The 10,938-nt window shown below is 31.3% G+C and overlaps 1 non-coding gene across 1 annotated transcript; it reads left to right on the top strand.

Moving 5' to 3' along the window:
- Positions 1-428: 428 nt before the first annotated feature.
- On the top strand, positions 429-536 carry LOC118042609 (small nucleolar RNA R71). Its single transcript, XR_004686481.1, has one exon. It is a non-coding gene; the product is annotated as a small nucleolar RNA R71 (small nucleolar RNA).
- Positions 537-10,938: the final 10,402 nt, after the last annotated feature.

Raw genomic sequence — 10,938 nt, 5'->3', positions numbered from 1 at the left:
ACTGTTTAAAGCATGGGCTTGTTCATGGAGACATTCCTTGAAAGAAGGCAAAGTTGGACAGTCATTGGTTGCATGTTCATTTGTTTCACAGATTTCACACAATGTATTGAACAGATTTTAATTGACCACTCTTTTTCAATTCTAGTGCCTCCACTTTTCTAGCTAAAGATGCAAACTTGGCTTAGAGGTCATGATCTTCTCTAAGGTTATACATACCTCCACTAGATGTATGAGGTTGGGTTTTACTTGGTGCCTCATAAGTACCCGTAGTGTCCCAATTTTGTGCATTTTCAGCTAGCAAGTCTAGGTACTCCATTGCTTCATTAGGGTCTTTATCTTTAAAAGTTCCATTGCACATCAATTCAACCATTTGCCTATCTTTAGGAGTTAACCCTTCATAAAATTGTGAAACCAATCTCCATGTTTCAAAACCATGATGAGGGCAAGTATTAAGCAAGTCTCGATACCTATCCCAACATTGGTAAAATATTTCATCTGGTTTTTGAGTGAAAGTGGTGATTTGTCTTTTGAAGAGTTGGCTCTGTGAGATGGGAAAAACTTCTTTAAAAATTGTTGTTGCATTTCATCCCAAGCACGAATGGATCCTGACCTAAGATTTTGTAGCCATGTTTTATCTTTATCTTTTAATGAAAAAGGAAAAAGCTTTAATCTAATGGTATTCATGCTACAATTTAAGTCATTATAGGTGTTACAAACTTCTTCAAATTCTCTCAAATGCAAGTATGGATTTTCTAAATCTAAACCATGAAAAAAAAGGTAAAAGTTGAATAATGTCTGGCTTAAAATTAAAATGAGATGCATCAGAAGGGAAAACTATGCATGAGGGTGCACTTGTTCTTATGGGATTCATGTGGTCTCTAAGTGTCCTAACACGGTTATTCTCATTATTCTCATTATGAAGTGACTAGTTATCTTCTTCGGCCATATTTTCTGAAAATGATGAGGATACCCTACAAAGTCTACCACTTAATGTACATGACCAAACACTCATGCACGTGTAGAAAGAGAATAAAAGGAAGAAGAAAACAAAGCAAAAAGAAACAAAACAAAAGAAACAAAGTTAGATACAAGAAAAGTGAAAAGCGAAAACAAAATAAATATTATAATTTGTACAAGAATTTACCTCCCCGGCAACGGCGCCAAAAACTTGACACAACCAAAAGATTGATGTCTTCTCCCAAGTGCAAGAGTGTCGAAGTAATAAATAACCCGGCAAGACCGGGGTCGAATCACAGAGAGGTTAATTGTATAAATTATAAATAACAAGAAAACAACAACAACAACAACAACAACAACAATAACAATAATAGTAATAGTAATAATAATAATAATAATAATACTTAGTATGTGGCGTTGTTATACCTGAGAATGATCTAAAAGATCAGGTCACAGGTTTCCAACCTATATACTGAGTTTATGAAAAGATCAAAGAGATATATTATATAATATAAACAGAATGTAAATAATAATAATAATAATAATAATAATAATAATAACAATAATAATAGTAGTAGTAGTAGTAAAAAGAAGAGGAGGAAGAAATTAATGAGAACTTTGAGATGGAAGATTAATGTAAGGATTAAACAATGATAAAAACAAATGTCAAGGTTAGAGGATCCACCAATGGTATTTCAAATAAGTATAGTATAAACTCTTATTACTCAATTTGAAAACCACACACGGAGGAGGTTCCAATCGAATGATTTGTCATTAATAGCTCATTATAAATTATTAACATGATCATATTAATTATCTTATTTACATAACACCAAACTTTTAAATATTATCAGCAATTCATGACGTTAACTTATGTTAACAACAAATCAATTCATAGCCCAAGTGTAGGTAATACCATACGGTTGGGCTATGAGAGTGCCAAGCATTTCTTGTACCAAGTATTATACAACACAAATCTAGATTAACCATTTAACAAGCAAGGTATTAAGAATTAGTAAGATAAAAAGATAAGACATGTTAATATTAAACATTAAGGTCCATGTTGAGTTTACACCATACTTATTCTTACACCATTAGTGTAACCTTTTCACCTTAACATAATAAATTTAGCTAAACATAATGAAGAAGAGAAACATAAATAAACTAAACAAGAACATAAATAAGATACAAGTTAACTAAAGAAAGGAAAGGAAATGAAAAGCATGAACAAGATATTAATGAAAGCAAAACTTAAGAATTACAAAAAAAATATAAAGAGAGAAATAAAGAGCATGAACTTGATCTGAACAACCAAGCCCCCAAATGCATGGCAAATGCCTCCTTTTATAGGCCAAAATTCGGAATTATTGATTTGATGACTAATTATTGAGTGGGTGGCCAACTTTTGACTTAGTGAAAATCCTTATCTTCTTGTCTGAATAAAAAAAAAAATGCTACCATCTGAACTGGGTCCACTGGAAAACATGAAAGTTGTAGGAAATTGACTCATCTTTCTAGAAAAAAAAAAAAGAGGTCATTTGGACTTCTAGAACTCTAGATATGGGCTAAACACTAAATAGTGTTCGGGCTGCAGGACAGATTCGGACTTCTCCATTGTTGCTATAATTTGGACTTGAAAACGGCCTTATTAGATCTTTATGAAATCATGAAAGTTGTAGACCTATGTCTTATTGAATATGTGTAAAACTTTGAGGTCATTTGGACATCTAGAACTCGAGATATGACCCAATTACCGAACAGTGTTCCAGTTTGGACTGCACCAACATCTCTTTTCTAAGTTTCACCCTCTCTTTATCTTCATAAATTTCAGTTGTTGAATTCATCAATCAATCCTTTGATTTATGTGATAGGCCTGCATTTAAGATGAACATTTACTATATATTAGGGAATTTTATAATATTAGACTTGTTATTATAAAACATGCTTTAGTTAAGGAGTTATTGATACTTTAAGTGCAAAATGATGATATAAAACCTTGATAAATATGCACTTTTAAGTACTAATCACTCACCTAGATTGAGACTTTGAAAAACTGAATATGGAAGTAAATTTACACTAGCTCCAAGATCAAGTAAAGTTATTTCAATTTTATGTGCTCCAATAAATCAAGAAATTATAAGACAACCAGGGTCTTTATATTTTAAAGCATTAATGTTTTGAAGAATAGCACTTACTTGTTCGGCTAAAAATGCTTTCTTTTTCACATTTATTTTTCTCTTCATAGTGCACAGATCTTTCAAAAATTTAGCATAGGAAGATATTTGTTTAATAGCATCCAACAAAGGTATATTGATCCTTGCCTGTTTGAAAGTTTCAAGGATTTCAGAATTGTGATTGACTTTCCTTTATTTGGTCATGGCATGAGGAAATGGAAGTGTTAGCGGGGAATTATCCTTTTCTTTGCAATGTTCAGATTTAACCCCTACCTTACCCTTAGAGATAGACTCATCATCTTTCTCACAAGGTTCAAGAGTGGTTTTTTCAATAACCTTACCACTATGAAGAGTGATGACTTATTTGACTTGATCCATGTGCTGGCTTCCAAAACTACTTGCATTTGCATTGTATTGCCCTTTTGGATTTTGTTGTGGTTGAGATGGAAACTTACCTTTCTCTTGGAAACTGATAGCAGATGTGAATTTTGCAAGAGTATCTTTAAATCTGTCATGCCTTGAGCAAGTTGAGTGTTGATTGCCTCTAGCTTTTCAATGAATGCATGCAATGTTTCCTCATAATTTCTTCTAGGAGGTGGAGCATAAGGAGGTGCATATCCATAAGAATTTTAAAAATTATGGTGTGCTTGAAATGGTGGTTGTGAAGTTTGTGCATTATTAATATCACTCTTGCAACTGAAATTTGGATGATTTCTCCAACTAGGATTGTATGTTTGCGAGTATGGGTTATGATTGGGCCTTTGAAAATTATTTAAAGCATGGGCTTGTTCATAGAGGCATTCCTTGAAAGAAGACAAAGTTGGATAATCATTGGTTGCATGTTCATTTGTTTCATAGATTTGACATACAATATCTTGAACTGATTTTAATTTACCACTTTTTTTCAATTTTGGTGCCTCGACTTTTTTAGCTAAAGATGCAAACTTGGCTTGGAGGTCATGATCTTCCCTAAGGTTATACATACCTCCACTAGATATATGAGGTTGGGTTTTACTTTGTGCCTTATAAGTGCCTGTAGTGTCCCAATTTTGTGCATTTTCAGCTAGCAAGTCTAGGTACTCCATTGCTTCATTAGGGTCTTTATCTTCAAAAGTTCCATTGCACATCAATTCAACCATTTGCCTATCTTTAGGTGTTAACCCTTTATAAAATTATGAAACTAATCTCCATGTTTCAAAACCATAATGAGGGCAAGTATTAAGCAAGTCTCAATACCTATCCCAACATTGGTAAAATGTTTCACCTGGTTTTTGAGTGAAAGTGGTGATTTGTCTTTTGAAAGAGTTGGTTCTGTGAGATGGAAAAAACTTCTTTAAAAATTGTTGTTTCATTTCATCCCAAGCACGAATGGATCCTGACCTAAGATTTTATAGCATGTTTTATCTTTATCTTTTAATGAAAAAGGAAAAAAGCTTTAATCTAATGGTATTCATGCTATAATTTAAGTCATTATAGGTGTTACAAACTTCTTCAAATTCTCTCAAATGCAAGTATGGATTTTCTAGATCTAAGCCATGAAAAAAAGGTAAAAGTTGAATAATGCCTGGCTTAAAATTAAAATGAGATGCATCAGGAGGGAAAACTATGCATGAGGGTGCACTTGTTCTTGTAGGATTCATGTGGTCTCTAAGTGTTCTATCACGGTTATTCTCATTATTCTTATTATGAAGTGACTAGTTATCTTTTTCGGTCATATTTTATGAAAATAATGAGGATACCTTACAAAGTCTACCACTTAATGTATGTCACCAAACACGTATACACGTGTAGAAAGAGAAAAAAAAAAGGAAGAAGAAAAGAAAACAAAAGGAAACAAAAGAAAAGAAACAAAGTTAGATACAAGAAAAGTGAAAAGAAATAATAAAATAAATACTATAATTTATACAAGAATTTACCTCCCCGGCAACGGTGCCAAAAACATGACACGACCAAAAGATTGATGTTTTCTCCCAAGTACAGGAGTATCGAAGTAATAAATAACCTGATAAGACCGGGGTCGAACCATAGGGATGTTAATTGTATAAATTATAAATAACAATAATACAACAACAACAACAACAACAACAACAACAATAATAATGAAGAACAAGAACAAGAAGAAGAAGAAAAAGTTGATGAGAACTTTGAGATGGAAGATTAATGTAAGGATTAAAAAATTATAAAAACAAATGTCAAGGTTAGAGGATCCACTAATGGTATTTCAAATAAGTATAGTATAAACTCTTAATATTCAATTGAAAACCACACATAAAGGAGGTTCCAATCGGATGATTTGTCATTAATAGCTCATTACAAATTGTTAACATGATCATATTAATTATCTTATTTAAGTAACACCAAACTTTTAAATATTGTCAGGAATTGATTAGTACTTAAAAGTGTATTTTTATCAAGGTTTTATATCATCATTTTGCACTTGAAGTATCAATAACTCCTTAACTAAATCATGTTTTATAATAACATACCTAATAATATATAATACCTTTAATTTATGGTAAATGTTCATCTTAAATGCAGGGTTATCGCATAAATGAAAGGATTGATTGATGAGTTCAAGTATTGAAATTGAAAAGACAAGGAGAGGGCCAAACTTAGAAAAAAGATGTTGGTGCAGTCCAAACTAGAATAATATTCGGTAATTGGATCATATCTCGAGTTCTAGATGTCCAAATGATCTTAATGTTTTACACAGATTCGGTAAGACATAGGTCTACAACTTTCATGTGGAGTTTAAGATTTAAAAAAGTCGTTTTCAAGTCCAAATTATAGCAACAACGGAGAAGTCCGAATATGTCCTGCAGCCCAGACACTATTTAGTAATCAGCCCATATCTCGAGTTCTAGAAGTCAAAATAACCTCAATTTGTTTTCCTAGAAAGATAAGATAATTTCCTAGAACTTTCACGAGTATAGGTGGTTCTAGTTATGATGTTAGCAATGACGTTTTATTTAGACAAAAAGATAAGGATTTTCACAAAGTCAAGAGTTGGCCACCTACTCAACAATTAGTCATCAAATCAATAGTTTCAAATTTTGGTCTATAAAAGGAGGTATTTGCCATGCATTTAGGCATCTTGGTGTTCAGATCAAGATCATGCTCTTGCTTTCTTTCTTTGTATTTTGCAATGTTTAAGTTTTATTTTATGTTATATTAAACTCTTGTTCATGCTTTTCATTTCCTTTCCTTTATTTATATAATTATATTCTTATCTTGTTTATTTATGTTTCTTTTTTTCATTATGTTTAACTAAATCTATTATGTCAAGGTGAAAATGTTACAATAATAGTGTAAAAATAAGTATAGTATAAACTCAACATGGACTTTAATGCTTGATACTAATATTTTTTATATTTATTATCTTGCTCACTCTTAATACCTTGCTTGTTAAATGGTTAATCTAGATTTGTGTTGAACAACTCTTGGTACAACAAATGCTTGGCATTTTCATAGCCCAACCGTATGGTATAACCTACACCTGTGCTATGAAAGGAACTTGATTTGTTGTTAACATAAGTTATCACCATGAATACCTGATAATATTTACAAGTATTGGCATTACTCGAACAAGATAATTAATGTAATCATGTTAACAATTATAATCTGATTGAAACCTTCTTTGTATGTGGTTTCTAGTTGAGTAATAAGAGTTTATACTATACTTGTTTGAAGTACCATTAGTGGATCCTCTAACCTTGACATTTGTTTTTATTATTGTTTAATCCTTACATGAATCTTACATCTCAAAGTCATCTTTATTATTACTATTACTATTATTAATATCATTACTACTAGTATTATTATTATTATTATTCTTGTTGTTGTTGTTGTTGTTGTTGTTATTTATTATTGTTGTTGTTGTGTTGTTATTTATAATTTATATAGTTAACCTCTCTGTTGTTCAACCCCGGTCTTGCCGGGTTATATATTACTTCGACACTCCTGCACTTAGGAGAAGACATCAATCTTTTGGTCATGTCAGGAATTCATGATGCTAACTTATGTTAACAACAAATCAAGTTCCTTTCATAACATAGGTGTAGTAATACCATACGATTGGGCTATGAGAGTGCCAAGCATTTATTGTACCAAGTTTTATATACAACACAAATCTAGTTAACCATTTAACAAGCAAAGTATTAAGAATTAGTAAGATAAAAAGATAAGACATGTTAATGTTAAACATTAAGGTCAATGTTGAGTTTACACTATACTTATTCTTACACCATTAGTGTAACATTTTCACCTTAACATAATAAACTTAGCTAAACATAATGAAGAAGAGAAACATAAATAAACAAAATAAGAACATAAATAAGATACAAGTTAACTAAGTAAAGGAAAGGAAATAAAAAGCATAAACAAGATATTAATGAAAGAAAAACTTAAGAATTACAAAATATATATATATATATATAAAGAGAGAGAGCAAGAGCAAGTTCTTAATCTGAACAACCAACCCCCTAAATGCATGACAAATGCCTCCTTTTATAAGCCAAATTTTGAAACTATTGATTTGATGACTAATTGTTGAGTGGGTGGCCAACTTTTGACTTGGTGAAAATCCTTATCTTCTTGTCTGAATAAAACGCCATTGCTAGCATCAGAACTGGAACCACCTGTACTTATGAAAGTTATAGGAAATTGTCTTATCTTTCCAGGAAAAAAATTGAGGTTATTTGAACTTCTAAAACTCGAGATATGGGCTGAACATTGAACAGTGTCTGCGCTGCAGGACAGATTCGGACTTCTCCGTTGTTACTATAATTTGGACTTGAAAATGGCCTTTTTAAATCTTGGACTCCACATGAAATTGTAGGCCTATGTCTCACCGGATTTGTCCAAAAAATTAAGATAATTTGGACATCTAGAACTTGAGATATGACCCAATTACCGAACAGTGTTTCAATTTGGACTACACCTACATCTCTTTTCTAAATTTGGCCCTCTCTTTCTCCTTTCAATTTCAATACTTAAAATCATCAATCAATCCTTTCATTTATGTGATAGGCCTGCATTTAAGATGAAAAATTACCATAAATTAAAGGTATCTTATATTATTAGGTATGTTATTATAAAACATGCTTTAGTTAAGGAGTTATTGATATTCTAAGTGCAAAATGATGATATAAAACCTTGATAAAAATGCACTTTTAAGTACTAATCAGAACTCAATCTCGAGAATTTTAACCTAAATGAAAATGATGTGCAAAAAGATGGACTTAACACTATAAGTTCAAATAAGTTTGAAAATAAGATTAATAAAGAATATAATAATTCTACTTTAGTGGTAGAGAAAAAAGTTTTGGAAAACTCTTTAGTGGAATTACCCAAAGAGGTAAATATAGTCTTAGAAGAGTCGCATGATATTAATCCTCTTAAACTACCTAATTCCCCACCCACCATGTTTGACGTCCAGCATGTCAAAGGTTTAAAGCAATATGCTCCTCACCCCCTCATATTTGACATCCAACACATCATAAGTTTAGAGCAATATGTTGAGCTTCCTAATCCCTTACACTTGACACGTGATAAGAAAGATGGAGATAATCTAATTTAATAGGTTATGTCCAAACTATATCTATTAAGGCTTCAGATAGTGTTTGTTTCACCACACAACCTCAATTATATAGTGTTTATAGTCATGAACCTAGAAAACTTGTAGATCTTTATGTGTCTTCTCACTCTAAAATATCTTCTTCAATTGAGCTCTTTGCATGTAGAGTTCATAATTTTCATGTTGAGATCATAAAACAAATTCAAGCAAGTAATGAACAATATAAATTTCGAGTTGGTTTACATAAGTATCATGATGTACTTATTATTGACAATTATTTTGTGATGCATATTAGCATTGAACGGTGTCTTCTGGAAACCAATCATAAATTTCAAGTGAGTAGTGCTACATTATTCAAAGTGTTGTAAATGATTAAATCGAATAGTTATATCATTAAATTGCCATTAGACTTTGATATTAACTCTACTTTTGACATGAAAGACTTCGTTATATATAAAATACAATTTATCTCTAATGCTCCTTTTGAAACTCATATTCCATTATCCTTATATTCTTCACACAAAAACATATTAATGCTACTTTGGATGCACAAATTGTTTTTACTACAGGTGATGAACTTTAGCAAATCTTAGTATATGAGCTAGATGACTAGATTCATGCTATATTTAGATTACCAAAGAGGCATCATAGCAACTTGATCCTTATTTTTTAGAGCATTATTGAAGTCGCCATAAACTATACTCGACGGGATCGAGTTCTTTCAAATCTAGAAGAGTTGATGGGGACATTTGACCCAAGACATGGTTCATTTATTCTTGTGATTTATGATGATGGAGGATATCTCAAATCATTGAGAGATTGAGTTTTAGCTTATGTTTTTTTATTTAATTTATTTGAATTTTTAGTTGAAGTTTTTTAATTAGACTTTATTTGTTAGGCTTGATTTATCTATTATTAGGTATTTTATGTATTGGGCTATATGCCCAATTATTTATTTTAGTTAGGGTTTTAATATTTATATCATATTTTTCTAAATATTATATAATTTTGATGAATTGAATAAAAATTGTAAAAGTGCACTTTTCTTCAGCCTTTTCTTCTCTATCTTTGGCTTTTTCTTAGCTTCTTCTTTTTTCTCCTTTAGCTTTAAATCTCCTTTATCTCACATTAGATGTCCTTCAAAATGACCAAGCGAGAAAAGAATAGGTTTTCCTAGATCATAAGCACTTATGTCAAAGATAACAGAGAGTTCGATTCCTAATAGTCAACCAAACACCTCAACACTATCCAATGAAGAGGTATAGACATTTAAACATCAATGGGCAAGCTTGTTCCTCCCTTTTCATCTAACTTTGCACATGCAGCTTTTAATTCTTCCACCGTTTTTTATTTCGATCCTTGGGTTATAGATTCAAGAGTCAATGATCATATGACTTAGTTTTAAAACAAAAGTCATCTTACATGCCTTCCTCATGAAAAGATAAAGTTCATATGGATGGTGGTTCTTTGGGCCCTTTTTATGGTAAAGGTTCAATCTAATATACACCTAATTTATCTGTTACCTCATTTCTTTATGTTCATAAGTTCTCTTCACGTATTCTATCTATTAGTAAAATAATTACATATTTAAATTGTAAAATCTCATTACATTCCACTCAATGTGTGTTCAAGGATCTAAAATGAAGAAGGTGATTGACTATGGTAGAGTTGAAGATGACATGTATTTGTTAGAAGTTGATTTTGTTGGTTGAGGAAACATAAGTGGGTTCAAATATTGGCTGGATCATTTCTAAGGATGTCAATCAATATTACTTTTGTGGTATAATTGATTTGGGTATCCATCTTTTGTACCTTTAAGAAAGCTTTTCCAACACTATCTAAGCAATGCATAGCAAAAACCTTATCTTATGATGCTTGCGCGTTTGCTAAGCATATATGTGCTACTTATTCCTTAACTAATAATAGTAGTAAACCTTTTATAGTGATTCACTTGGATGTTTAGGGTCCTAGTCAAGTTGTTTTTGTATCTAGTTGTAGGTAGTTTGTTACTTTTATTGATTGTTATATACATATTACCTAGGTTTATTTGATGCATAATAAAAATTAAGTGTTTTCTTGCTTTAAGAGGTTTTATAACATGATCTCTATACAGTTAATCCTAAAAATCAGATCATAGAAAAGTGATAATGGTATAGAGTACATGAATGGAGTTCTTCAAGGCTACATGTTGGAACATGTGATTTTGCATTAGACTGGTTATGTAAATACACC

The sequence above is a fragment of the Populus alba genome, chromosome 1, assembly GCF_005239225.2.
Source record: "Populus alba chromosome 1, ASM523922v2, whole genome shotgun sequence".
Classification (NCBI taxonomy): Eukaryota; Viridiplantae; Streptophyta; class Magnoliopsida; order Malpighiales; family Salicaceae; genus Populus; species Populus alba.
The sequence above is the reverse complement of the archived record's forward strand: the minus strand, read 5'-3'. Positions and strand labels throughout refer to the sequence as shown.